Raw genomic sequence first — 27,032 nt, 5'->3', positions numbered from 1 at the left:
TTTGCCAAAAAGTCATTTTCAATTAATTCTAGTAGGCAATATGGTTTTTTAATTAACTAGTGTCCATTTTTTAAAGTTTACATTGATTATTATATATTTTGATTTTTTTAATTTTCTAGCTTTTATTGCATTAAAGGAACATAGGAAACAACTACAAATTATCCAAAATTTTTACCAAAATTTACATAGCCTAGTAGCTAAAGTATCTGTTTTATATTGCCAATAAATTATATTGAACTACTATTGAAGTTGTGTTTTTATGTACATTTCTATTACCGACTGATGTGACTGCAGATTATTCCCAGAAAAAAACATATATTACAATGGAGTTAAGGTTGACTGAACATATCAATTATTTAGAGTACAATCCTTTACAGGGATGTTGTAATTAAAAACAAAACAAGTATTTTAAATGCACAGTTAAGATTCAACTCAAAAGTAATCCAAAAATGTTTAGTTATGGAGTTACAAGTACCCCTTTCCCCCCCATAACTCTTCCCCATTGTGACACTATGGGAATGGAGATGTCCTATCTCCTGGAACTGGAAGGGACCTTGAAAGGTCATCAAGTCCAGCCCCCTGCCTTCACTAGCAGGACCAAGTACTGATTTTGCCCCAGATCCCCAAGTGGCCCCCTCAAGGATTGAACTCACAACCCTGGGTTTAGCAGGCCAATGCTCAAACCACTGAGCTATCCCTCCCCCCTGTGCACAGAATGGAGAGTTCTTAAAGAAAAAAATATATTTAAAAATTAGTTTAATCTAATCTGGGATCACAAACACCAAAATGCCTTAATTATAATCATATGGTTATTGCAGTATTACTACAGGTGAATCAAAATCCACCCCCCACACACACACACTTCTTGCACCTCCTTACATTCGTCTGCACACCACCTCCCGCAAATGCCATCACTCCCCAGCATTGCTGAGCAGATCTGCTGCAATGTGTGATCTTAGAAAGGAAATATTTGGAAATAATGCTCATTTGTCTTTATTCTCCATAACCATAAGTTTATCTGATAGCAACAGCTAGTGCATGGAAGAATATTATTCTTTACCCTCTGCTGAAGGAAAAACTTTTAGTTATGAAAATAGGAAATAACCACTAATCATAAATAAGTGTAGCCTCCGCACTAGGTTTCAATGAGTTTAAAACATATGGTAATTTTGAAATGTCATTATTCTATTAAGATCATTCCGGGGGAAGGGGGAGGGGAAGGTCTTATCCCAGGTGCTAAATTTCTTAAAGAGACCATGTTTAATTTAATTTGAATTCAAACTAATTAACAGATGCACCAATAAATTCTTGCAAGACATTCTACACTGAAAAAGTGTTGTAAATCTGGGGAGAATTCACTGTTTTTCATGCACAACAAATAAATCCTTTAAAGGAAAAATCTCAGAGCAGCCTTTACTATGGAGCTGCAACTGTTGCCTCCATGATTTATCAATTTTCTAAAGCATAAAAGGTATTTTCTATGTGCATATAAGCACTGCTATTTTAGTACAAAATATACACACTACATATAATCTTGTATGCCTCACCTGTATAGCCAAATGCCTTAGTTAGCATGAGTTCAACTGTGCAGGGCTCACAGGAAGTGAAAAATTACAACCAATAATGTAAAACACTTCAAAATACCAGAAATAGACATGCTAGCAAGTCTGAAGGGCAACGCACAAGAGTTCCTTAGAACTACCCCATTTTTACTCTTGCTCAATTATTTAAACTGTAATCAGCATATTTGTCATACACAAAAATAAAGGATAAGATTGCTGCCCCAAGATACAATCTAAAGGGGCCAGACTGAGGCTGCTCATGCAGCAGGAGGTGAAGACGGGCAGTACATGCTCATCCTCACACACTGGTGCAGATCAGCTCAACTAAGGCGGGATTGTAAATCGCACTACTGCTGTTGCCTGCTCCCTTCAGGGAGCAGAACCCCTTTCATCTCTAGGACTGAGCAACTAGGCCCTGCACACTAATGCAAAATGGGTGTGGCCAGCTTCTCCACCATTGTCCCATCCAGCAGGGCAAATCTCAAATCGAGCCTAGCTGTAGCTTGTTCTTTCTTCCATGCAGTGATGGAGTTGAGTATTAGTCTATCATCTCACTGATGCAGAAATGCACCCAGTAAAAAGCACCATTTAAGTGATTTAAATGAAGGAGATGTGGAGTGTACACACACTATACAGAAGATAAAGTCCTTATGCAAATTCTGGAGTCTAAACCCTCAGGTGGTTTATGCCTGTGAACTGCTAACTTGATTATCACCAAAATTAACACAGTTATTTAAAACTACCTTTAAACCACTGAGAAACTTGTCGGTAAGCAGAAAAAAACCTGTACATGCCATAAATCCTTGTTCACATTTTGACCTCAGATGCCTAAAGGTACTTGATCTGTTCCCACATTCTGGCATGCCCTCCCACAAAGCACTTGTGAAAGCTGTAGAGGCTATTTTTAAAGACATATTAAAATGGCATTTCTTATGACTGAAGTATGTTATGAAAACTGCAGCTTACCGACGGTTAGTTCTGTTGATTCCCACATTTTTCAGTAAAATTTTGAATTCAATGGGGTTCATTATGTGTGGCTACCAATTATCAATTTTATTTTAATTTCTACAGCTGTTAACAATAAAACTAAGAGGGAAATACTCTTCCTCTTTATTCAAGGACATATCAACCTTAAGAGTGAAAAAAAGAAAACATTATTTCCACTAGGTTTACTGCTAGATTATTACAGCAATTAAACTTTCCAGTGAACCTCTGTCTGTATCAACTTATTTCCAGCTGCAAAACCAGATGTAAAATCATCTTTATATATTTTAATTTGATTATTTTAACTGGGGGTAGAGTATACAGAAACAGATATTTTGGCAACTGGCTACTAATGACCTTCCCTTAACTCTTCTGAGCCGTTTTTGTAATACTTTTCCAGTGGCACTTACAAGAAAAGGTAAGCAACTGAATGTTTTAAATGATTGCTCATAACTGCAGTTGGGGGCACTTAGTATCTTCTGTACAGGTTAGGTTCTAAAATAGTCCTTCAAATAACACAGCTTCCTGTGGAGTCCCTTCCCTCCTGGCCTTTACTTCAGACTTCTTCATCCCAAGTGTACTGCACAGAGCTAGTTAAGTCAATCTAAAAAAAAAGCCACTCTGCCCATTAGGGCTTCTAATGTTACAAAAAAATCTGTAGTATTTTTTAACCCACTGTTGAGCACTGACATTTAGTACTGACCCCAGGTATCATTTATACTTTGTACTTCTATAGCACCTTCCATCCAAGGATCTAAATGCCCTCTGTAAACATTACTGAACCACACAATACTCTTGTGTGCAAGGTATTAACTCTGTATTACAGATGAGGAAAACTGAGGCAAAATAAGATTAAGGGGACCCCATCAACCTGATATTGCCAATTTTTTTTAAAATGTGCTCAGTCGTTGCAGGTGCTATTCTTCTCCTGAATGCCTCCGTTTTCATGGCTTTACATTCACATTTGCCTCTTTTTGTGAATATTTTCTCTCCAGCACAAACAGAGGGGAAACTGATCAGCTGACTGGTGAGATAGGGGAAATGTTGAAAGTGACTAGCTAAAACCGAGAAAAGGAAATACCTTTATATACAATACATCTTTATGCTGTGGAACTCATTGGCAGGCACCAGACATCTCTGAGGATGTCTTAGTAGGATTCCAGAAAGGATTAGCCATTTGTATGAATAAGAAAATCCACAGCTATATTAGAAAGGATAAAAAGTAATATGAGGGATATAAACCCTCATAATCCAGGACATGAACCATACACTATCCAAATGTTCCCATATGGGCAGGTTATTCCATATTTGTCTCCTATTGGGTGTATGCATTTCTCTAAAGCAGGGGAATTGGCCACTCTCAGAGATAGGATATTGCACTAGATCGAACACTGATCTGATTCAGGATGGCAATTCCTATGTTCCAATAACTATATACAAAATGCTAATATATGCACCAGTGGTCAAGCTGAACAAATTGAAAAAATTGAAGAAAAATACTCTTCTCTGTTATAATGAAGTTTGGTTTACATATAGCAATAACAGGTCACAAAATTAAGTTGTGCCCCTTGAAGTGACTGACCAAGGACATCAACAAATCAGTGGCAGAAATGGGAAGAGAACCCCTGTCTTTCAATTCGTAGCTCTGTGTCTTAACCACAAGATCATCCTTCTTCCTTGTAAAATTTTAAAATCATTGTCCTGACTTCATTTTCTACTAGTTTCTTTACTGTTGGGTAATAAAATTAAAATGGTAGTGCATAAATAGGAAACCAAAACCAAACTGCTTAAGTGCATATTTTTAGCACTTGGAATATGTCTCATGAGGGGTTAGGTCTCTAGTAAAAATTATGCACGTTCTGTAAAAGCAGTTTTCACTTGCATGGGATTTTTTAAAAGAAATATTGTTATTAATATTGGGCCCGATCCTGCAAACACTAGCAAGTGCAATGCTTATGACCATAAACAATATCTTTGAAATCAATGGGAGCGCTGCCATAAACACAATTCTTGGCACTGCCATCACTTCAGAGAGTCTGCATTTGGGAGCCAAATCATTTCACAGAGACATGAGGCTCTGTCTTCTTATAATGTAATTTAGATGACTAGAAATAGTGGAGTTTACCTTATCACACACATGCAATAATTTATATTTAAATTATGTCCCTATCAATGCCTGATTCAGTTGAATGTTGTGCCCCCCCCGGCTCCCTTCACCCACTCTACTGACTGGCATAACAGACGTATGCTAGCAGATAGAGTGCAGTTACCCTTCCAGGCCTCTGAACATTGCCTTTAGTACATGAGGTACGAGTCTTTAAAAATGTTCTTTTAATCTCTGATCAGATATGCCCAATTGACACTGCAGCAGGGGTGAAAGCCTCTACACACTTAGCAACTCTTGGTATGGTGGAACAAGCTTGGTATGGTGGAAAGAACACCAGGAGTTTGGATACCAGGATGGTGAGCCTCATATACATAGATATACAGAGGCTGACTGACAGGGGACCCAGAGGAAGGAAAGACAGTCTAATAGTTAGGGCACTATCCAAGACCCAGGTTCAACACTGAGGATGGTCGGTAAGGAGTCTTAGACAAAAATGGACTGTAGCACCACAATGCCAAGTCCAGTGAGTAATGCTTAGTGATGGTATGAACAGTTGTTCTATTGCAAATTTCTGCAAGAGGAACCTGTCTCAGACAAGCTAGGAGTGTGTTTTTAAGCCCAGAGGTACTGGTTTTCGAACTGAAGAATAACAATGCTGAATACACCTCTTGATCCAGAGGGGGAGAGTCTGTTTACTAATACTTTACACGTTTCCCTCTAGGCAACAAATGACCTATTCGATTTTCTGAAGGGCTTGGTTCTGTCCAGCTCTGCACAAGGTCCTTTTCACACCTAATGAGCCTAAGTGGGATTCCCCTAGGGAAGCATGGAGTCTGAGGATGAAAACAGGGAGAGAGATATACTGTGACAGATGAGTATCTAAGACCACCATAGGCATAAAGCTAGGATGAGGTCTAAAATGAATGTCTTTACATACTACTGTATAGGATGGAGATGGCTCCATTTTCTCTGAGGGATTTCCTCCCAACCATTGCACACGTGAGGAGGCAATGGTGCCAGTGCTGGCACTCATCTGAAACACACGGGCTCTTAAGGCCAAGGTGCTAGAGATGAGGCTGGTGCCAGGAAAGCTATCTGCACTGATGGAGCTATGGAGCTGCCTCTGGTGCTGGAAGGGGCATCAATACCGATATTATTATTGGTGCCAAAGTAGGTGCCACACTAGTTTTGGCAGCAACGAGTAAAGCTTTCAGTGACGCCTCAATGTAGGGCCACATTAATTATTAAAGGGGGGCCTTCCAGGATGATGGGAAATCAGCTAGGCTTTCCAGAGCAAACTAGAGAAGTTTTGTTTTGAGGGAATCCTGTGCTCCTCAAGAATGTTCCAGATCCAGACTGGTGATAAATACTGCAGCGCTGAGTCAAGCAACGGAGGCGCAGCCAAAAGCTTTGATGGACGCCACCCAGTCATGAAGGGAAACAGATGGTGTCGGAGGCTTGTACAGCAGTGAGCTGCCCACATCACTCAGCACCAGAGCCTCAAGCTGAGGTAGAGTATGTGCCAGAGGCAATGTCATGACTGGTAAGGAGTTTCCAGAAATTTCATGCATCATTGGAGGAGGAGAAGATTTTCTTCTTCTCCTTGGACCCCTTTTATGGATCAGAATGCTTCCCCGTGTCCCTGCTCCTTCCCTCATGATGTCAATCAGTGCCAGAGGCACTAAGAAAGGCTTTGGTGCCAAGATAGACCACAGTGGTAGAGAAGTCTGCTTTGATGGAGCCTGCTGTGCCAGACAGTAAGCTCAGCTCCAGTAATGACAGATTGCCACAGGGAGGTCTATAACTATAAGAAGATAAATTAACTAGCTTACGGACAGGTAGAGAGGTAGTTCCATTTAGAACTCTCAAGTGAGGTTGGAGGATATGCGTCTTTATACAGACAGAGCCGATATTGTCAACCTAGCACAATACTACCATACACTACAGTAGACATGGCTCTGGTTCTCTCACGGATCAATAACTGGTTAAAAGATAGAACTGAATAAACTGTCAGTTTTCACAGAGGAGGAGGTAAATAGCGGTGTCCCCTAAAAATCTGTACTGGAAGTAAACAGTGAAGTGGTAAAGTTTGCAGGCAATACAAAATTACTGAAGATAATTAAGTCCAAAGCTGACTGTGAAGAGTTACAAAGGGATCTCACAAAACTGGGTGACTGGGCAAGAAAATGGCAGATGAAATTCAGTGTTAATAAATGCAAAGTAATGCACATTGGAAAACAATCTCAGCGATACATACAAAATGATGGGGGTCTAGATTAGCTATTACCACTCTTGGAGTCTTAGTGGATAGTTCAATGAAAAGATCAGCTCATTGTAAAGCGGCTGTCAAAAAAGAGAACAGAATCTTAGAAACCATTAGGAAAGGGAGAGATAAGATAAAAAATATCATAATGCCACTATATGAATCCATAGTACAACCACAACTCAAGAATGATATATTAGAATCTGAAAAAGTACAAAGGGCAAGAGAAATTACTAGGGGCATGGAAAAGCTTCCATATGTGGAGAGATTAAAAGAACTGGAGCTGTTCATCTTGGAAAATGGATGACAAAGGGGGGATATGATAGAGAGCCATAAAATCATGAATGGTGTGAAGAAAGTGACTAAGGAAATGTTATTTACCCCTTCACATAACAAAAGAACCAGGGGTCACCCGATGAAATTAATAGGAAGCAGCTTTAAAACAAACATAAGTAAGTTCTTCTGCACACAATGCACAGTCAACCTGTGGAACTCCTTGCCGGGGATGTTGTATAGGCCAAAACTATAACAGGGTTAAAAAAAGGATTAGATAAGTTCATCCTAGATACGTCCATCAGTGGCTATTAGCCAAGATCGGCAGGCATGCAATCCCATGCTCTGGATGTCCCTAAACCTCTGACTGCTACATGCTGGGACTGGATAATAAAATTGCCCTGTTCTGTTCATGCCCTCTGAAGCATCTGGCACCAGCCACTATCAGAAGACAGGACACTGGCTAGATCGTCCATTGAGAATAGAGGCACCAAATCCCAGAAGTGGGAACGCAGAGACCTTTGAAGAAGAGGAGCTGATACTGCTGAATAATCACTGTAGTATGAGTCAATCTACAAATATGTTTTAGAAGCTGGACCAACGATAAATGGAGGTACAAGAAGAGGACACATTTGTAATAAGGAGGAGGGCAGAGCTCCCAACCCTCTCTGTCTGCTTCCTGAGCAGCTCATCTGCTGGTACCAGGGCTCTCCTTCATGGTTCTCTGACTTTCAGCGTCCAGGGATTCTCATACTAACGCTCCTCTTCCTTTCTGGCTCTCCTCCTCAGCTGCACTGAACTGTGACAACAGGCTGGGATAAAAGTCCTGGCAGGAAAAGGGGGAATGCTACATCTGCATTCAGGAGAGAAGGGGGGAGCCTGCCCCCCATTTCCCTATATCCCGTTTGAAAGGCAGGCAGACGTCATCCTCATGTAACTGAGGACGAAAAGGGCAGCAGAAGTTAAGTGACTTGCCTGAGGTCACACATGGAGTAGGAAGCAAAGACAGGATCAGCACTCATGAGCTGCTGCCTCCCTCTAGCCTTATGCTCGAGGTGTTGCATAGCACCAGCCTGATTAAGACCAAACGCATTTTCGCTTGTGAGCGACAGTGGAATTTGAACTCAAATCTTCAGCATGTCACCAAACCCTCTCTCCTAATATTTAGTCCAAACGACACTGCCATCATTTCAGACCTGTATGCAATAATAATTAACGAGTACTTGGGGGAGTGTTCTGCAGGGTTTTGTTTGTTTTGTCTTTGTACATTACAACCAAAATAATTCTTCTGCAGGTTAAATGGGACTGATAACTTTAGCCATGTGGTAACAGTTTGCAAGACTTTCACAACCCTTTCCCCTCCTCTGCCTTCCTTCCGTTGATGTTTAGGCTGATACTCTGTATTTTGTTTTGAGTTAAAAAAAATTAACCAAAACCAGTGGGTTTTGCCTAGTTTCGGATCAAAACCATCTAAACACCAAGGTTTGTGACGTTTCCACGTCAATGGCAGCCCAATACCAGGTCCGGGATTATCTGAAACTTAGTCCCCAGATTCACCAAAAGGTGAATGAACAATGGTTAAAATTTAGGTTAAAATTTTACATGGCTCACTAATTCACTTTAGCTGCACACGACCCTATTAGTTGACTGCAGTTGAAAAAGGCCCTACTCATTTGGTGGGGGCTGCTGGACTGTTAATCTGGCTGCTGCTGTTCTGGAGGCCCCCACTGGAAAGTGGGCAGTACATGCTGAACCACCAGACTAGATCCCCCAGGCAGATCCCCCAGCTGGAAGAATTGAGCAATTCTAAACCAGTGGCTCTCAACCTTTCCAGATTACTCTACCCCTTTCAGGAGTCTGATTTCTCTTGTGTACCCCCAAGTTTCACCTCACTTAAAAACTACTTGCTTACAAAATCAGACACAGGCGCCGGCTTCTAATTTTCCCCAGGGGTGCTCAACCCCCGGCCCCTCCCACACTCCACCCAAGCTCCCGCCTCTTCCTGCACAGTTCCACCCCTTCCCTGGAGCGCGCCCCATCCCCTGCTCCTCCCAGCACCTCCTGCATGCTGTGGAACAGCTGATCCGCAGCAGGTAGGAAATGTTGGGAGGGAGGGGGAGGAGTTGATCTGCAAGGCTGCTGGCAGGCAGGAGGTGCCGGAGGGGGGGAAGGGGTGCTGCCAGTGGTTGCTAAGCACCCGCTAAATTTTTTTTGTGAGGGCTCCGGCCCTGAAGCACCGACAGAGTCGGCACCTATGAAATCAGACATAATACACGAGTGTCCCAGCACACTATTACTGAAAAATTGCTTCCTTTCTCCTTTTTACCATATAATTATCAAATAAATCAATTGGAATATAAATATTGTACTTAGATTTCAGTGTATAGCATATAGAGCAATAGAAACAAGTCTTTGTCTGTATGAATTTTTAGTTTGTACTGACTTCACTAGTGCTATTTGTGTAGCCCGTTGTAAAGCAAGGCAAATATCTAGATGAGCTGATGTACCCCCAGAGGTACACATACCCCTGGTTGAGAACCACTGTTCTAAACTATTTTCTGTTCTGAAAGACTAAGCTGGGGAAACTGGCAACCACAAGGTTGAAATGTATGAGACTTATTAAAAAAAAATCTAATAAAGCTTTTAAAAACTACCTCTCACCTCTATGGTTTGACAGTGGTGTGGTGCTGTAATACAATATGTGACGTTGCCATGGCAACGTCACCTCACTTCAGGAGTTGCTGTAACTTCAATGTATCAACATGACGAGCTGTGGCAACTTTTTTTTTTTTTTTTTTTTTTTTTCCCAAGTACAAAGGATTGTCAGATGAACTTCTGGGGCTCCTTTTCCAAAGAAAATGGGCATTTGTCTGAAACAGCTTTCACTGTATTCTGATGGAAACACGGACACCAAATTCTAAAATACACTCTGTTGCGTCGGCTCCACGCCTGGCAATGTTACACCTAATGTAAACATAGTATCATGCCCGTGTGTTCACCCAGTTTTTGAAGAGTATGACTCTTACCATCTCTGTACAGACAGTATATCTTTTTCCCATTAGAAAGATCTAGCTGCTACCCCTTCGTCAGGATTCTAACGGCAGAATTTCTTTAACTCTAGTTTAAACAACACTAAGATGAGAGATGAAATTCAAGCCCCAGGCTCTTGAAACATAAGGTCAGCACAGCAGAATAGTCACCAGTAAAAGGTTTTTGGGGGAGGGAGGCAGCTGGAATGAATAATTATTTTTTCTGTGGGCCAAACCCTGAAGACCTCGCTTAGTTGTTTTCAATGAGATTTTCGCCTAGGAGAGGGCTAGGAATGGAGTAAGGACTTTAGGAGTTCTCTCTGTCGTGTAGGGATTCCAGTTTTTAAGAAGATTCAGTGCGATTTCTTTTCTTCTTTCATCCTACTTGGGTACAGACCCAAAGTAAACAGCAGACAGTAGAAAAAGCTTGTGAGGGTGTTTTCGTAAAACTCAGCCAAGGTTCCTGTTATTTTAATTTAGGGAGAAATAAAGTGTTACAAAATGTCTAGGAAAAGAGTTTGTGCTGAGAAAGCACAGAACTATTTAAAGATGGGATATATGATTTACTAAACAGAAGGAATACAAACGGTGCCTCAAAATCATTAGGAAAAAGACAGATTTATGAAAGTAAAAACAGGGTGGCTTTTCCCAGTCTAGCCTTCCCTCCCCTGCCCCTTTGCTGCTCATTCCCATTCCCCTTTTAAACACAGATCTGTCAGAAAATGACGTCTGCAATGGCAGCTGCTAAGAAAGACCCCAGCCCTCACTGCATACAACACAACTGTCCTTCAGTGGAGGTCACTGACTCAGTTATAGCTGAGTAAGGACACGATTGCAACCTCCATTTTTATCCCATTGCCTGTAAAGAAAGCATAAGGAATGGCCATTCCACCTCACTTCAATCAATAAGGTCTATCTATAAATTCTCTCCAATTTCCCTTTACCCCTCCCCAGCTTTTGCTAACTGAATATTCTCACTGAGAACTTAATGGTGCCCACCGCTACTCATAGAAGTTAGTGTATCTCATAGAAACCTTCATATGATCTTCCGCAATGTTTTCCCCCACCACATCCTTTGAATATATTTCTCAAAGGTCACAACAACAGGCACAGAAAATGGAAGTAAAGCTGTTAAATTCAATGATATCGAATGAGTTAAAAACAGAGGAAGAAAGAAGGTACTTAATTAAGACTAACCCAGCCTTGCCTATTAGGTTTCAGTCAGACACCGTAACTTCTTTCAAATAACCCCAGTTTATTTTTGAAAAAAATTCCTTTCTTCAGACAGGATATGGGGGAGGAGTCAGTGGGTGATGTTTTACACATGCACATCTGGATACAGTCCAGTTATTCCCCTTATACATTCCTCCAGTTGTTTTCATTTTGCTCCATGCTTTGGCATTCATAAATTTGTGAGATTAATTGTGTGCGAGCATTCGCAGTCTTGGAATGGGGCCTGGGTTTAGCAGCAACAAAGCTAGTAGTGAACATTAGTGAAACTACAGTAAAAAACTCAATTTACATTTATACTTACAGGATGGCAGAGTAAGGGTAGAAGTGACCATTATTCTTACTACATGCACCAAATTGGCAAGATTAATTCAATGTCAACTAAATCATATTAATGCAATTAGTATGAGTCTGATGCACATTCACGCAGTTTAAACGGAAAGGTGACTGCATTCTTTTTAGGCTTGCTTTGATTTGTCTTAGAGGATGATGAAGAGAAGAGTAATAAAACACATGGGGGGCTAGATAATGTTATGGTCCATTTATGCCTCCGTGGTTGGAGAAATGGTCCATAAAGCTGGCATATCTAGCAACCTGGGAATACCCAGATATAGGAATTTCCCAGGTGGCTGGTATAATAACCATGCACCATATCCCTTGAAACCCCTAGTATACGGGGCATTATCAGGGTGCCGCTGGACTTCTGCTGGACTTCAGCTATTCTCTGCTGTTGGGGCTTTTCTACATGGGACATTACTGTGTGGCAAGCTAGCACACTGTAGATTCACACCTTGGCTTGCCGCACACTGGTGTTCCAGGTGGACAAACCCTTACAGCACAAGAATAGGGGAAGCAAAAAGGTGGCAAGAAGCTGCCTTTGCCGCTCTCCCATCCTTGCACCACAGGCTTCCTTATTTGAGTGGAAATTTACTAATCAAAACCACCTGTTTCCTTAGACGCTATACCATTTATTGTTTGGCAAAATCAGCTTTACATTTCACTTATGATCAGCGTGCAGTTATAGAAGATGCTAACAAAGTTTAGGTGACGCATTAAGAGGTACCACGTCAAAGGCCATGTATCTTTAACCACTTCATTGTAAGTCTTCTGTACCAAACCCCATGCTGCAGTTACGTTCCACTTACATTTCAACGTCACACTAAAAATCACATATCATGATGTAACCTTTACATAAGGGCAGCAGAGGGGGTGAATTTTGCCCAATATACATGGCATATTAGGCAGCAAAACGTTTCATGATCCAAGAGTTATAGGTCTGGACAATATGTGAATTTCTCGATGTGATACTGCTTTTGCATTTCTGAACAACTGCCTGATAAATTTCCATGAGGAGTTACTGAACAGTCATTGAGTCAAAACCTCTCTCAACCATTTTATGCTTTATATAATACCCGTTTCATCCTGTAAATGTACAGTATATGCATAACATTGTAATTATAGGGGGAGCTGACAGGAATCACTAATATTTAGGTTGCTTAACACTTTTTATGATTCTTGTGACTTTTTCTTTAAGAAACTCTCACACCTCCATTATTTGCAGCAGGCCGTTGCGATTCAGCAGAGGGATGGCCCCTCAGGCTACAGAGTTTTTTCTTCATCCCATGAAATTCCATTCAGCTTCTCTCTCTCTAGCAGGAAGAGAGTCTCTCTGGGACCCAGCACCTGGACCCAATGGTTAATACCGCCTATGGGATAACAGCTTTCTCCTGCTGACGGCTAACGTAGTTAGTCCTAAAGTTCACTTGGCAGCAGACTGTGCTGCAATGTTGAAGGTTCAGAGTTCAGACTCTGCTGATGAGCCATGAGAGGAGGGAGTGTCACAATTACACACAGAAGAATTTGTTTTACATTTTTCCTTTAAAAAACTAGGAAAATAATGTTGAAAGAACTTAATTTAAGTTGCACTTGGAAGTGAGCAAATGCCAGATTTATGGTTGATTATGCAACCCTAATTCTTGTGCACATGCATTATGATACAGTCTAATTATAGTCACATACTGTTTTTTCCACAGAACCCCTGCCTCATTCAATGCACAAGATAAACACCGTAGGGGGCAGAATTAAGGTTGCACAGATGACCATAAATCTGGCATTTCCAGACTTTTGAGTGCTTGAGTTTGCAAATAAATGTCCTTTTAACATAATTTTAATGTAATATTTATATACAGTACATCCCCAAAACACTGCTATAAATTACATTATAGTATCCCCTTAGAACCTACAGCCAGCTGCCAAAACCCCCTCAATTTTTTATGAATGTAACATTTTCAGAAAAATCTCATTCATGGTTGTAATGTCACTCCTATAAAATTCAGCATTCCACACAAATAGCAGCAATATAAAAATTAAAACAAGCTGTATACTGATTGGCCAGATGATGTCTGATGTTACAATCCTACCTCCAAATAATGAATAGTCCTCGGCTTTGAAATCAACTTAGGCTTTAAAAAATATCTAATATTTACTTGCAACCTATAGCAATCAACGTTGTTGAACTGTTGTGATGAAATATAAAAAGATACAACATAAATGAAGAATCTACCCTTATTTCCCTTCCAACGTTATGAAATTATTACATTTTAAGTATGCATTTAAACGTGAAGCAGCATCCGTCGCTTGTAACAAAAACTAGACAAGGTATAGCTCTCAAACAACAGATTTTAAAAGAAAAATGTAAACATACCCCACCCCACATAAATTTCCATAATCATCCCCTCACTAATGTTGTTGATGTCTTTGTCACCTCACAGTTACATTGCTTTGACTATTTAATCCCATGCAATCAGAAATGGCACCTAGTGCAGAAGGCAGTTGCCTTCTTAATAAAGAGCACTCAGCACAAACAGCCATTACATGTGTGTTCTGTTACCTGCATTGACTACAGCCTGATTTCTGGGTGAAGCTTAAGCTGTTGGTTTTGATCATTAAAGTGCAGTTCAACTCTGAAAAAATGGCTGCAAAATGATATTGTGAGGTTCCATGTTTATCCTCTCATTGATTCCAGATCAAGTTGGCTCACAGCTTGCAAGTTTAAAAAAAAAAAATTCTACCTTCCAGTCTTGCAAGCTCAATCTGGAATCTGACAGTCAAGCTGGTATTTCCCCCCATTTCATATGACCATCAATAATATGGATTTTGAAGGCCAAGATATGTGCCCAACTTCAGTTATAAATTAATGGAGATGTCCTATCTCCTAGAACTGGAAGGGACCTTGAAAGGTCATTGAGTCCAGCCCCCTGCCTTCACTAGCAGGACCAAGTACTGATTTTGCCCCAGATCCTTAAGTGGCCCCCTCAAGTATTGAACTCACAACCCTGGGTTTAGCAGGTCAATGCTCAAACCACTGAGCTATCCCTGCCTCCTTGTTATGCAACCCTGTTAGCCTTTGATGTGTTTGCACAGGGGTAACCAACTGGAACTTAGCAAATGATTTTGTTTTTAAAAGAAGGAATAGACTCCAGCTTATTCCCTCTGAGATGTGTTGGCTCAGCAGGACAAACAGGAGGAAGCAACAGTAAAACAGCACCACAAACCCTATCCTAAAAAAGGATTCAGAGTAAAGTCAGCACTGAAGAGAAGAACATGAGCCACTATGCACCATCTTTCCCTGCATGTATATTTTCTCAATTTGCTTCCAGTGTTATACACTCTACATCGTGCTAAGAGTTCTTAAACTTTCCTTGAGAGTTTGGGGGAGAGCCTGGATGGAGCTATGAGTGAGATGTCCCTTTAAGAATTCAGACTTTTCATTCAATAGGCTAAATTTCAGCAAATAAGAACAACAAGGAGTCTGGTGGCACCTTAAAAACTAACAGATTTATTTGGGCATAAGCTTTTGTGAGTAAAACACCACTTCTTCTTTAAGGTGCCACCAGACTCCTTGTTGTTTTTGTGGATACAGACTAACACGGCTACCCCCTGATAGCTAAATAAGAGTTGGCATTCCTGGTGGAAACAGGTACACAGATGTATGTTCTGCATATATGATCTTAAGTGGTGTTGTTGACATTGCAATTCATCCTGGATTTTATATGTTATAACAGCAGAATTTACAATGATTCTTAATGGAGATGGAAACCAGAGTTGAGCAGTTTTATATAAGGGGTAAAGCAGCAGTAGATTTCTGTGTCTGTACAAGGTAGTTTAGATGCCCTCATGTCAGTGTCAATATGCAAATCCTTTAACACTGACCAGTGTATACACAATCATGCATTTACAGAAACTGCAGATGATGGCTAAAGTACAGGAAAAGCAATTACTTTTTTCCACATTAGAACCAACATCTTTGATCCAGAAAGCACATTGTTCATACCAACATGTTCAAGCCAGTTTGAAGAGCAAGTAAGAAGACCAAGTGGACAAAAACAGGGCTCTACAGTCTGCAACTTTACAATCTCTCAGGGTTGATGTTAAATTACCTAATAAAAGCCTAAAGGCATTGCTCCTTGTGTGCTCAAATTAATTCATAGAAAACACCTTCACATTCTTTAGACTGATCAGGCAATATATATATTCATTGTGGACAGTTCAATGAAAAGATTTGGCTCAGTCAAAAAAGCTAACGGAATATTAGGAACCATTAGGAAAGGAATAGATAAGACAGAAATTATGGTAATGCTACTATATAAATCCATGGTATGCCCATATCTTGTATATTGTGTGCAATTCTGGTCACCCCATCTCAAAAAAAGATATATTAGAATAGGAAAAAGTACAGAGAAGGACAATAAAAGTGATTAGGGAGTATGGAACAGCTTCCATATGAAAAGAGGTTAAAAAGACTGGGACTGATCAGCTTGGAAAAAGACAACTAAGGGGGAATACGACAGAGGTCTATAAAATCATGAATGATGTAGAGAAAGTGAATAAGGAAATATTATTTACTCCTTCACATAAACACTAGAACCCCAGAGGTCACCCACTGAAATTAATAGGCAACATGTTTAAAACAAACATAAGGAAGTACTTCTTCACACAATGCATAGTCAACCTGTAGAACTCATTGATGATAACTGGGGTCAAAAGATTGATGGAGGATAGGTCCATCAATGGCTATCAGCCAAGCTGGATAGAGACAACACCGTGTGTGTAACTAAACCTCTGACTGCCATAAGCTGGGTCTGGATGACAGGGGATGGGTCACTTGATAAATTGCCCTGTTCATGTCCTCTCAAGTATCTGGCACTGGCCTCTGTCAGAAGATAAGATACTGGTAAAGTCCTGCAAATCTGCAGATATCCACTTCATATCCGTGGACCATGTTTGCAGATCGCAGATCGGAAACGGATACAAATTTTGTATCCACGCAGGTTCTAGATACTGGACTAGATGGGCCATTGGTCTGACCCAGTAAGGCCATTCTTATGTAACAAAATACCAACTCCCTTGTCTAGTTGTTAGGAAGCTCATGTGAGGGCCTCCAACACACTCACTAAAAACCTTAGGATGCTCTACAGGGTTCCTCTAACATCTTCGCTCATCCCACCAAGTCATCGAAAGCTCAACCATTTCACTGGTTGAATCGGGATCACTAGCCAATCCTATTTAGGTTCTTCCAGGTCTGCTGAGCCTACTGAGATTTCCAGTGGGTGGGGGGCAGCTGTGAAAGACTCCAATGAGTTTTTAAGGGTTGCAGGAGTGGGCTCCTCTCCACAAAGTATCTGAAGTCTTCCAATGTCACCCCTCCCAAGCCATTTGACATATGCAGGAGAGTGGCATGCCCCCTGCTCTACTGACTCTGCATGTTCTCCTCTACTGCCCCCTACTTTGCTGCCCTCCCTTCTACATTATCCTTCCACCCTGACGGCAGCCACCATGCATCTTTTCTGCTGTCTTTCCTCTCTGCTACAAGCTCTGTTTTCTTCCAAACACTTTTTCCATATCTCTGCACTCCTTCTGAGGACCTCCTAAGATCCATATGGACTGAATACCCTAGGAAATCTTCACGAGGAGGTTATTGGGACTAGCAGTGCAAGATTCATCTCTTTCTCCTGTGCCCCTCATGCCTAGATGAACTCAACAATTTAAATTGCCTCCCATTTTCTCATGTTGAGATCTGGAAAAAAGTGTAAGAAAAATCTTCTACCTGGGGTTACAGCATTTTAAAAAAATGTATCTTAATTTATAAATAGATTATCCGATTGACTTTAGTATTGGTGGAAAAATTATCCCTTTGTTATAGACCATGCTTCCTCGGGATCAGTTTACACTTAGAACTCTATTTCCACAAGAAACAGGGGTACACACATGTTTAAGAAAACCTGATCTCTCTATCAGTCATTTGATATACTTTTCTAAGTCCGGAGCTGAAGTGACATTTTCATGTTACTACTTCTAAAAATTCAGAGTTTGGTCAACTCATCTTTGGTCCTGTGCACTAGATCTTAACCAGATGGATCCCGCTAACTAAGTTATCTAGCCCCTACAAAATGGTAAAAGGGTATGATTTTTTTGTGGTCTTAGGTGAAAACTTCCATTTTGAGGTATCATAATTCAGAAATCCCTTCTCTAACTCATTTTGTATTCAGTAGTGTGGCGAAGCGACGACTCACCAGCACAGCACCTCCTGCTGGTTGGTTGGGAATTAGCTCTTTTCCAGCCCCAGAGTGCCTCCTTCTGACCGGTGTCTCACCTGCCTTAGGCACCATGTCCCTCCCGGACCCCGGTGCCCCTTTCCCTTGGGGTTCTGCCCCCAGCAGTACCCCACTCTCTGGGTCTCCCCTCCCTGGGGAACCCCCAACCCTCTAAGCCCACCTTGCCTCAGTGGCTACTGCCAGTCATCATCTAGCCCTCTTTTACTGGGGAAGACTGCAGTTTGTAATGGCCACTCATCATTGGCAAGGGGGTTGGACCAGCTGCCACTGCCTAACCCTGGGCTGCACCTCTGTAGCCCCAGTACCTTCGTAGGCCTTCACGAAGGCCTGCAGCCTGGGGTGTTTACCAGGCTAGAGCTCCCCCACTCCCTTTGCCCTTCCCCAGCACAGCTCTGCCTCAGGTACCTTGCTCCCAGGCAGCTAGCCCTTCCCACTCCAGGGCTAGAGTGCAACTCCACTGAAGTCTATGCATTGATTTAAATGGGTATTTAAGATCCTACAGGCATAAGAGGTAAACCTTGGTCAAACTAGACCGAGTTGGATGAGCGACCATCTCAAAGGGGCGATTAGGAAAAAACAGAAAGCATACAAAGAGTGGAAGAGGGGTGGGATCAGTAAGGAAACTTACCTTCGTGAAGTCAGAGCATGTAGAGATAGAGTGAGAAAGGCCAAAAGCCGTGTAGAGTTGGACCTTGCGAGGGGAATTAAAAGCAATAGTAAGAGGTTTTACAGCCACATAAATAGGAAGAAAGCAAAGAAAGAAGAAGTAGTACCGCTGAAGACTATAGCTGGAGAGGAGATTAAGGATAATCTAGGCATGGCACAATATTTTAACAAATATTTTGCATCGGTGTTTAATGAGGCCAATGAAGGGACTAGGAATACTAACAGCGTGACAGAGGGGGATACAGGAGGGGGGATTACAGTATCAGAGGTAGAAACCAAACTTGAACACCTTAATGGGACTAAGTCGGGCGGACCGGATGATCTTCATCCGAGAATATTGAAGGAATTGGCACGGGAAATAGCAGGCCCCTTAGCGACAATTTTTAATGAATCTGTAAACTCGGGGGTGGTTCCGTTAGACTGGAGAATAGCAAATGTGGTTCCTATTTTCAAGAAAGGGAAAAAAAGTGACCTGGGTAACTACAGGCCTGTTAGTTTAACATCTGTAGTGTGCAAGGTCCTGGAGAAAATTCTGAAAGAAAAAGTAGTTGAGGACCTTGAGGTCAATGGCAATTGTGACAAATTACAACATGGTTTTACGAAGGGCAGATCGTGCCAAACCAATCTGATCTCCTTTTTTGAGAAAGTCACGGATTTATTAGATAAGGGAAATGCGGTGGACCTAATATATCTTGATTTCAGTAAAGCGTTTGATACGGTACCACATGAGGAATTGTTGGTTAAACTGGAAAAGATGGGGATCGATATGAAAATCCAGAGGTGGATAAGGAACTGGTTAATGGGGAGAATGCAGCGGGTCGTATTGAAGGGAGAACTGTCAGGTTGGAGGGAGGTCACCAGTGGAGTTCCTCAAGGTTCGGTCTTGGGACCCATTTTATTTAATCTATTTATTACTGACCTCGGAACCGATTGTAGGAGTGGGCTGATAAAGTTTGCGGATGACACAAAGCTGGGTGGTATTGCCAATTTGGAGGAGGATAGGGATATTCTGTAGGAAGACTTGAATGACCTTGTGAATTGGAGTATCAGAAATAGGATGAAATTTAATAGTGAAAAGTGTAAGGTGATGCATTTAGGGATGACTAACAACAATTTTAGTTACAAGCTGGGGACGCATCGGTTAGAAGTAACGGAGGAGGAGAAAGACCTTGGGGTCCTTGTAGACCGCAGGATGACTATGAGTCGACAATGTGACGTGGCGGTGAAAAAAGCCAATGCGGTCTTGGGATGCATTAGGCGAGGTATATCTAGTAGGGATAAAGAGGTGCTGCTTCCGTTGTATAAGGCGCTGGTGAGACCTCATTTGGAGTACTGTGTGCAGTTCTGGTCTCCCATGTTTAAAAAGATGAACTCAAACTGGAACGGGTACAGAGAAGGGCCACTAGGATGATCAGAGGAATGGAAAACCTGTCGTATGAAAGGAGACTAGAGGAGCTCGGGTTGTTTAGCCTGACCAAATGAAGGCTGAGGGGGGGATATGATTGCTCTCTTTAAATATATCAGAGGGATAAATACCAGGGAGGGAGAGGAATTATTCCAGCTTAGTACTAATGTGGACACGAGAACGAATGGATATAAACTGGCCGTGGGGAAGTTTAGGCTTGAAATTAGACGAAGGTTTCTGACCGTCAGGGGGGTGAAATATTGGAACAGCCTTCCGAGGGAAACGGTGGGGTCGAAGGACCTGTCTGGTTTTAAGATTAAGCTAGATAAGTTTATGGAGGGAATGGTTTAATGGGATAACATGATTTTAGTCAAAGGAATACCCTGCCATGGCAGGTAAATAGTATAATGATGACCAAGGGGCAGGCTGGAGACTCTTGCCTACATGCTCGGGGTTTTACTGATCGCCATATTTGGGGTCGGGAAGGAATTTTCCTCCAGGGTAGATTGGCAGAGGCCCTGGAGGTTTTTCGCCTTCCTCCGCAGCATGGGGCAGGGATCGCTGGCAGGAGGATTCTCTGCCAATTGAAGTCTCTAAGCCACAGGATTTGGGGACTTCAACAGCAGAGTCAAGGGAAAGGGTAGGGACAGCTTTGTGGCCTGCATCATGCAGGGGGTCAGACCAGATGATCATAATGGTCCCTTCTGACCTTAAAGTCTATGAGTCTATGAGTCTATGAAACTGACAGATTCACTTCCAAATGGAGAGGATGTGACTCTAGATGACATCTGCATAAACATTATTTTCCTTATATGCACTAAGACCGGGCATGAAGAAAAAGGAGCAGTCAGGAACATCACCTTATGAACATTATTCAAGACCCAGGCATGCAAGATCCTTGGTTCTCATTATCAACAAAGCCTTGCACCTGAACCTGAAGGACAAGTGGTACAGAAATATATAAGTGTTATACATGGAATCAGAGATGCTAGAGATGGAGCTAACCTATTAGACAACTAGGTTACATGCACTCCACCTCCCTTGATATATACTACTGCTTTTTCCAGTCTAATTTTAAGTGTCTTGTGCTACCTCCTTTCAGTATTATTTATTTGTTTTGCCATAGCATCAAGAGACCTCAGCCAATATCGAAGTTCCATTGTGCTAGGCACTATACAAACAGAGTAAGAAACAGTCCCAAAGATTAAATAGACAAGACAAAGGGTGGGAAGGGAAACAGAGGTGTGGGGAAAACTTGTCCATTGTCACACAGCACATCAGTGGCAGAGCTGAGAACAGAAGGCAGGTCTCCTGACTCCCAATCCAGTCCCCTACCCACTGGGCCATAACAGCCTCTGCCCACCACATAGATCTCATTGTTTTTCTGAATGTTCACACTAATATATCCACATTGGTGAATTCTGAAGTTTCCTCCCACTGCATCCTTACTCAGATTTTGCCATTACTCAAGATCTCCATTCCTATAATCTAATGTTCTTATACTGCTGTTCTGTAGCTTCCCACCCCACCCCCAGTCCCTCACTGCAATGAATTCAAGTAGCTAATGAGATATACAGGATAGCAGCTTCTAGCAGAAAGCAACAGAGTCTTTGGTTACAGGGAAATACACTGGATTTAATTAGGCAACTCATTATTTTAGAAGAGTTTCACAGGTTGATGTTTTGCAGATGTTCTGGAACAGGAGAGGAATGATCTCTGTGCCTCATCCCAGCAATGGCATAAGCTTTCATCAGCTCCTTTTGTGGTAATAGAGAGTCTTGAGCCACCTGCTTAATAGACTTCAGCCCTCTGGTTTCTTCTGAAAAAAGGTCTCAGTGAACCATGGTGGTTTGTCTGGAGGAAGGGGGTATTTTGTGGTGATTGAGTTACGGGTAGCTGACGTTAGGATGTTGTAGAGTCTGAGTAAGTTGTCAGATCAGACATCCTGACTGCTAAGGCCATCCGTTCTCTAACACTCAGACGTTGTCCCTTCCATTATAACTTGCTACATCTCTCCTCATTTATCTCAGCATCCATTGAAGCATTTGTAACAACATTGTATAAATTAACATCATAACTTTAGAAATCACTATACAATGTTATAAAGTGGAAGGCTAATGTTGTAATGAACAGATATTAAGCACTAGTAGTTGGAGGAAAATATCCAAACTACATAGAGGTTTACACACGCTTTCTCTTGTTATATAGCAGGGGTGGCCAAACTGTGGCTCGCAAGCCACATGCGGCTCTTCTATGATTAAAGTGCAGCTTGCGGAGCCCCTCCCCCCCACTCCCACTCTCCACCTACCAGACTGGGGGGGGGGGGGGGGGGGAAGGGGGGAATGACTCAGGACCTCTGCCTTGCAGCGGAGTGGTGCAATAGGGGCTTCTGCCTAGTGGGGACGGGGGGGGGGGGGGGGGGGGTCTCGGGGCTTCAGCCCTGCGGGGCGCACTGCCAGGGCTTTGGACTTCAGCAGGAGCAGGCCTGAAGCCCCAACCCTTGGCTTCCAGTAGGTATGTCCCAGCTCTCAAACCTCTGAAGATTGTTGTATGTGGCTCGGAGGGCCAGTAAGTTTGGCCACCCCTGTCGTATAGGAACTTTCTATCAGCCCTTTCCTGAATACAAAGGCTTATACAAAACACCAGTGGTTATTAAAATGATTGCACAATAATTTAAATGTAAGTGTAGTCCCTCAAATAGCCACACAAGAAATTTCAGATAATTATAACAATGGTACATCATTTTGAAATGAGACAAACATTACATACATGCTAATGGTAGCTATTTTTTTTTTAAAAGCCTATTATTGAGTTTTCTCCTAGCAAGGCAGTCGTCAGTCAACACCTCAGAGCACAAGCCAAGCATGAAGTCTCAAAAGAGTTTTTTGAATTATGTGCCAAAGCAAAAAAGCACCAGAAATGTTTAACAGGTGAAAAATAATTTTCTCCCCCACATTTTCAGATAACTCAAAAAAGTCCAAATAGCTCAAACTTTCTACACACAAAAATATTTACCTTTGGCTAACCGCAACTATGAGCAATTTCAGAGCAGATGAGAGGATTGTGATTTTATCCAACCCCCAAACTCTCCCACCCTCCAAAAAGTGGAGATACCCAGTGGAAAACTCCAAAAAACCAAAACACACACGTTTTTATAAGATGAACCATAAAACATATGCCATTAGTTGTAGTACATATTTATACTATGGTATCAGCCAATAGCCCTCATTGGGATCAGGCTCCATTGTGCTGGGTGCTATACAGACACGGACATGCTTACAGTCTAAAGACACAAACAGACAAAGGTTATGGGATGGGGATACAACACAAGCAAATTAGTATGGTGAATAACTGGCCCAAGCTCTAGTTCTGTGGTTTGTTTGTTTTTTAACTAGGGTATTTGGAAGCATATTTTGTTCCTCAAACATAAAATTAAAATGGCCATATATTGTTCAAAATATAAAGCATAGAATTTAGTAAATAAGTCACAAGGATACAATAATTATGTCCCAAGCAAATTTATTCATCTGGACAATCTCTCTTTTGCATTTACCTTTAGGTGTCAATACATTCTTACAAGGTTATTTGCTTTTCCAGCACCTAGCTTACTATGAAGTTTCTAGCACACCAATTCCAAAAGGATAGCAGCATACTCTACTGATGGCAAACTCAACAGAAAGGAAACTGGTTCTTTAAAAAAAACCTGACAAAACTCCAAAATCAACTGTCCTGTCTTTCATGATTTTACTTCCACAATTTTAATGCAATGAAATGCAACACAAACTCCTTTTTGAACAGAATTTATGTAGAAATCTTGATCTTTAATTTTAAATGCTAGAAAAGAAGGTAGGAACTCCAAATTATGTTCCATCAGCTACATTTCAGTCTCTCTCTCTGTTCCGCACTCAACTTCTGTGACCTTGTATTTGGAATCAGTCACATTGGCTAAATTCAATAGTTTCTCCAAATAGTTTTTTAATTCTGCCCTTGTGTGCTTCCAGTTCTTTGTTGTTAATTAGCTCAAGCCTGATTTCCACTAAAACTGTGACAAGAACACTATCAGCATGCAATCTGTCAAGTATCTCCAAACCCCACTATAATTGCTTTTGCAAGTTTAGTGCCTCTCCGTGAAGTTCTCTGCTATGTAAAATGTGCATTTCATCAAAAAATCCTTCTCGTGCTCAGTACAAATTTCAATATACTTATGATAGTTGCATGCAAATGTTGAGAAGCTCCCTGAGGGTTCTAGCAACTGCTGCTGAGAATCAACTAATCATGCAGTGGCTGGTGACTGCAGAAGAATTTTTGACCGCCCACAATGTGCTTTGGACTGTTACACTACTTTCTCAATGAGACAGATTACGTGATGAACATCAGAAGTTTAGGATTGAGCCTAAGTAGTTCTCCAGTTTTCACTTAATTTGAATTGTCTGAGCAAATGCAAAGAGACCTCCTTGTCATGCTCTTGATAGCATTTTTGGAGGGCATCTTCAGCGGCTTAACACAATGGATAAAATTAGGCTTTTAAGTCTATGTTTAGGGTGAGCACTCAATAGCTTCCACTAAAGAGGTCCATTTTGTACTGTTTCCAAGAAAGCCTCACAGGCAGAAAAACAACAAAATGTTTTCACCACTTGCCCTTTAACTTTAAGAAAGCTACATTTTCACACATATTGAAATTAGAAGTTTTAACATGTATAGTATACAAAAACTTGCAAAACATTCCTGAACATACTTCTTTTTGTATTATTATTGTTTGACTTGCAGTAGCATGAAGGAGCCCAGGTCACAGACAAGGTCTCTGTTGTGTTGGGCACTGGATAAACACAGAACAAAGTGGTAGTCCCTGCCCCCAAAAAAGCATTAGAATGACACAAGTTCAAATAAGTGAAAAAACCTGAGTAAATCTGCTGGACTATTTTCTGAAAAAAAAGTAAGGTTTTCCAAAACTCCACCACAGCGTGCAGGGTAGTACACGTTGTTGGCTTTTTGTTTTGTTTATTTAATTAAAGAAAAGCTTAAATAAATACATGGGTTCTACAGAGAAGCATTATCTCAACTTTAATGTTAATGTCACTACTAGAATGGTATGATTATATTACATGATGTCAGCAGAATTCAAAGGTTACTGTATCAATCCAATCAACAAAGATTTGAAACAGTGGATTTTTCAGGTTATAGAGCCTGCCTCTTCTACAAAATACTATATAAAAGCATCTTAATAATCAAATATCAGTTTTTTCTTTAGTATGAAATATACTGCCTTTTATTTCAAATCCCTAAACCATCCATTTAAGTTTGTCTCTTTCCTACTAGTAGAAAATACAATGCAGCAAAAGACGAATGAAAAACAGATTTCTTTGTGTAGTGAAATGCATGTGGTTTCATTTTCCTTCATGCAATGTTTCATAGACAGTCAACTGACAAATCTCTCCCACAAATCTGGATTCAAACTGTGACTGTACTTTAAAGACTCTTCAGCACAGGAATAAGGAGAGAACTATTTGTATACGGAGACACTAACACTTGTGTGTTGTAACTTGTTCAAGTAAATCCTTCATAAAAGTACAATCAGACCTGTGCATATGCAAATTATTTTAAATGCTAACTGAATTTACACACACACACGGATAAAATAGATTTCTTTTTATTTACTTTATACATACCTCCACAATTGATACAGTTTAATAATCAGTGGAAAAGATTAATAAAATATTAAATTAACATGTCAACTAAAAAACTCCCTCAACCCACAAACCTCAATCCACCCGCTTTCATCAACCACAAAGCTGAGTGACTAGGTAACGTGACCTGAAAATAAACATATTCAGGTTATGTCAAGCCAACAAGAGAAGCATATAAAACAGACCCACACCCCAAATAGTCATTTTGAAACCAAGGCCTTGTCTTCACTAGAGGGAGAGAGGAATTCTTACCTTGAGTTAGCTAACAGACATTAAAATGAGGTAAAATCCCAGTGAAGATATGACAGCTTGATTAACACAAGAAATTTTTCAGGTGACTAGTTTATTCACTGAAAAATGCAGTTTTGGTTGACCCCAAACTATTTGCAAATTTGACACAAATTCACCAAACATTCCCTCCCTAGAATTTAGATGCCATTAACAAAGTAGGTTGGGGGAGGGGAAGGAATAGTGTCCTCCTAACAATATTTAGCCCAGTGCTTAAGGCATTCACCTGGGATGTGGGAAACCCAGGTTCAATTCTCTGCTTCTGTCCGAGGGGGAGAACGGATTTGACCTTGGGTCTCCCACATTGTAGGAGATTGCTCTGCACACTAGGCTGCGGGCAATGGCGAATTAACACACAGGCCCACTGGGTCTATGCCCAGGGGCTCCAGCCAATTTGGAGGCCCCCACAGGAGCGCCAGGATCTATGTAGAATGGGAGGAGGGGACCAGAACTGTGGCCCCACACTCTGCTCCTCCTCTTTCCCCCAAGACCCACCTCTTGGCCAGGCTGGAAGCTAGAGCTGGGCTGGTGTAAAAGCTATCCAGGGAGCCTGGGCTGCTGTGGAGAGCCTCAGACCCTCCACCAGCCCTAGTGCCTGAGAGCAGCCACCAGACTGTACAGTCCAGAGTGGTGAGCAAGATTTTCTTGACAAATGCATTTGCTTTGGCTTGAAGGTTTATGTGATGGGGGCACTAGGTGGCAGTTGGGGGGGAGAGGAGGGAGGGTCATTGTACATAAGATGGTTTGGGCCGAGATGAGAGTTTTAACTAGCTAGATAGGAAGAAAAGGTCAGATTTTGAAACTGCTTTGGAGGAAGAAGTGGTGAGCTTTAGAGACAGTCTGGATGCATGCAGTCAAAGTGGGGTGTCAAAGGTAACTCCCAGGTTACTGGACTGACTGGCAAAAATGCCACTGTCAGTGACAGAG

General features: G+C 41.5%; 1 protein-coding gene across 10 annotated transcripts in view; it reads right to left on the bottom strand.

The window, feature by feature from the left end:
• The window catches only part of DNM3 (dynamin 3), a 345,189-nt gene that overhangs the window by 132,308 nt on the left and 185,849 nt on the right, over nt 1-27,032 (bottom strand). The window lies entirely within an intron of this gene.

This window comes from Chrysemys picta, chromosome 8 (genome assembly GCF_011386835.1).
Source record: "Chrysemys picta bellii isolate R12L10 chromosome 8, ASM1138683v2, whole genome shotgun sequence".
Taxonomy (NCBI): Eukaryota; Metazoa; Chordata; order Testudines; family Emydidae; genus Chrysemys; species Chrysemys picta.
This window is presented reverse-complemented; position numbering and strand designations above follow the sequence as displayed.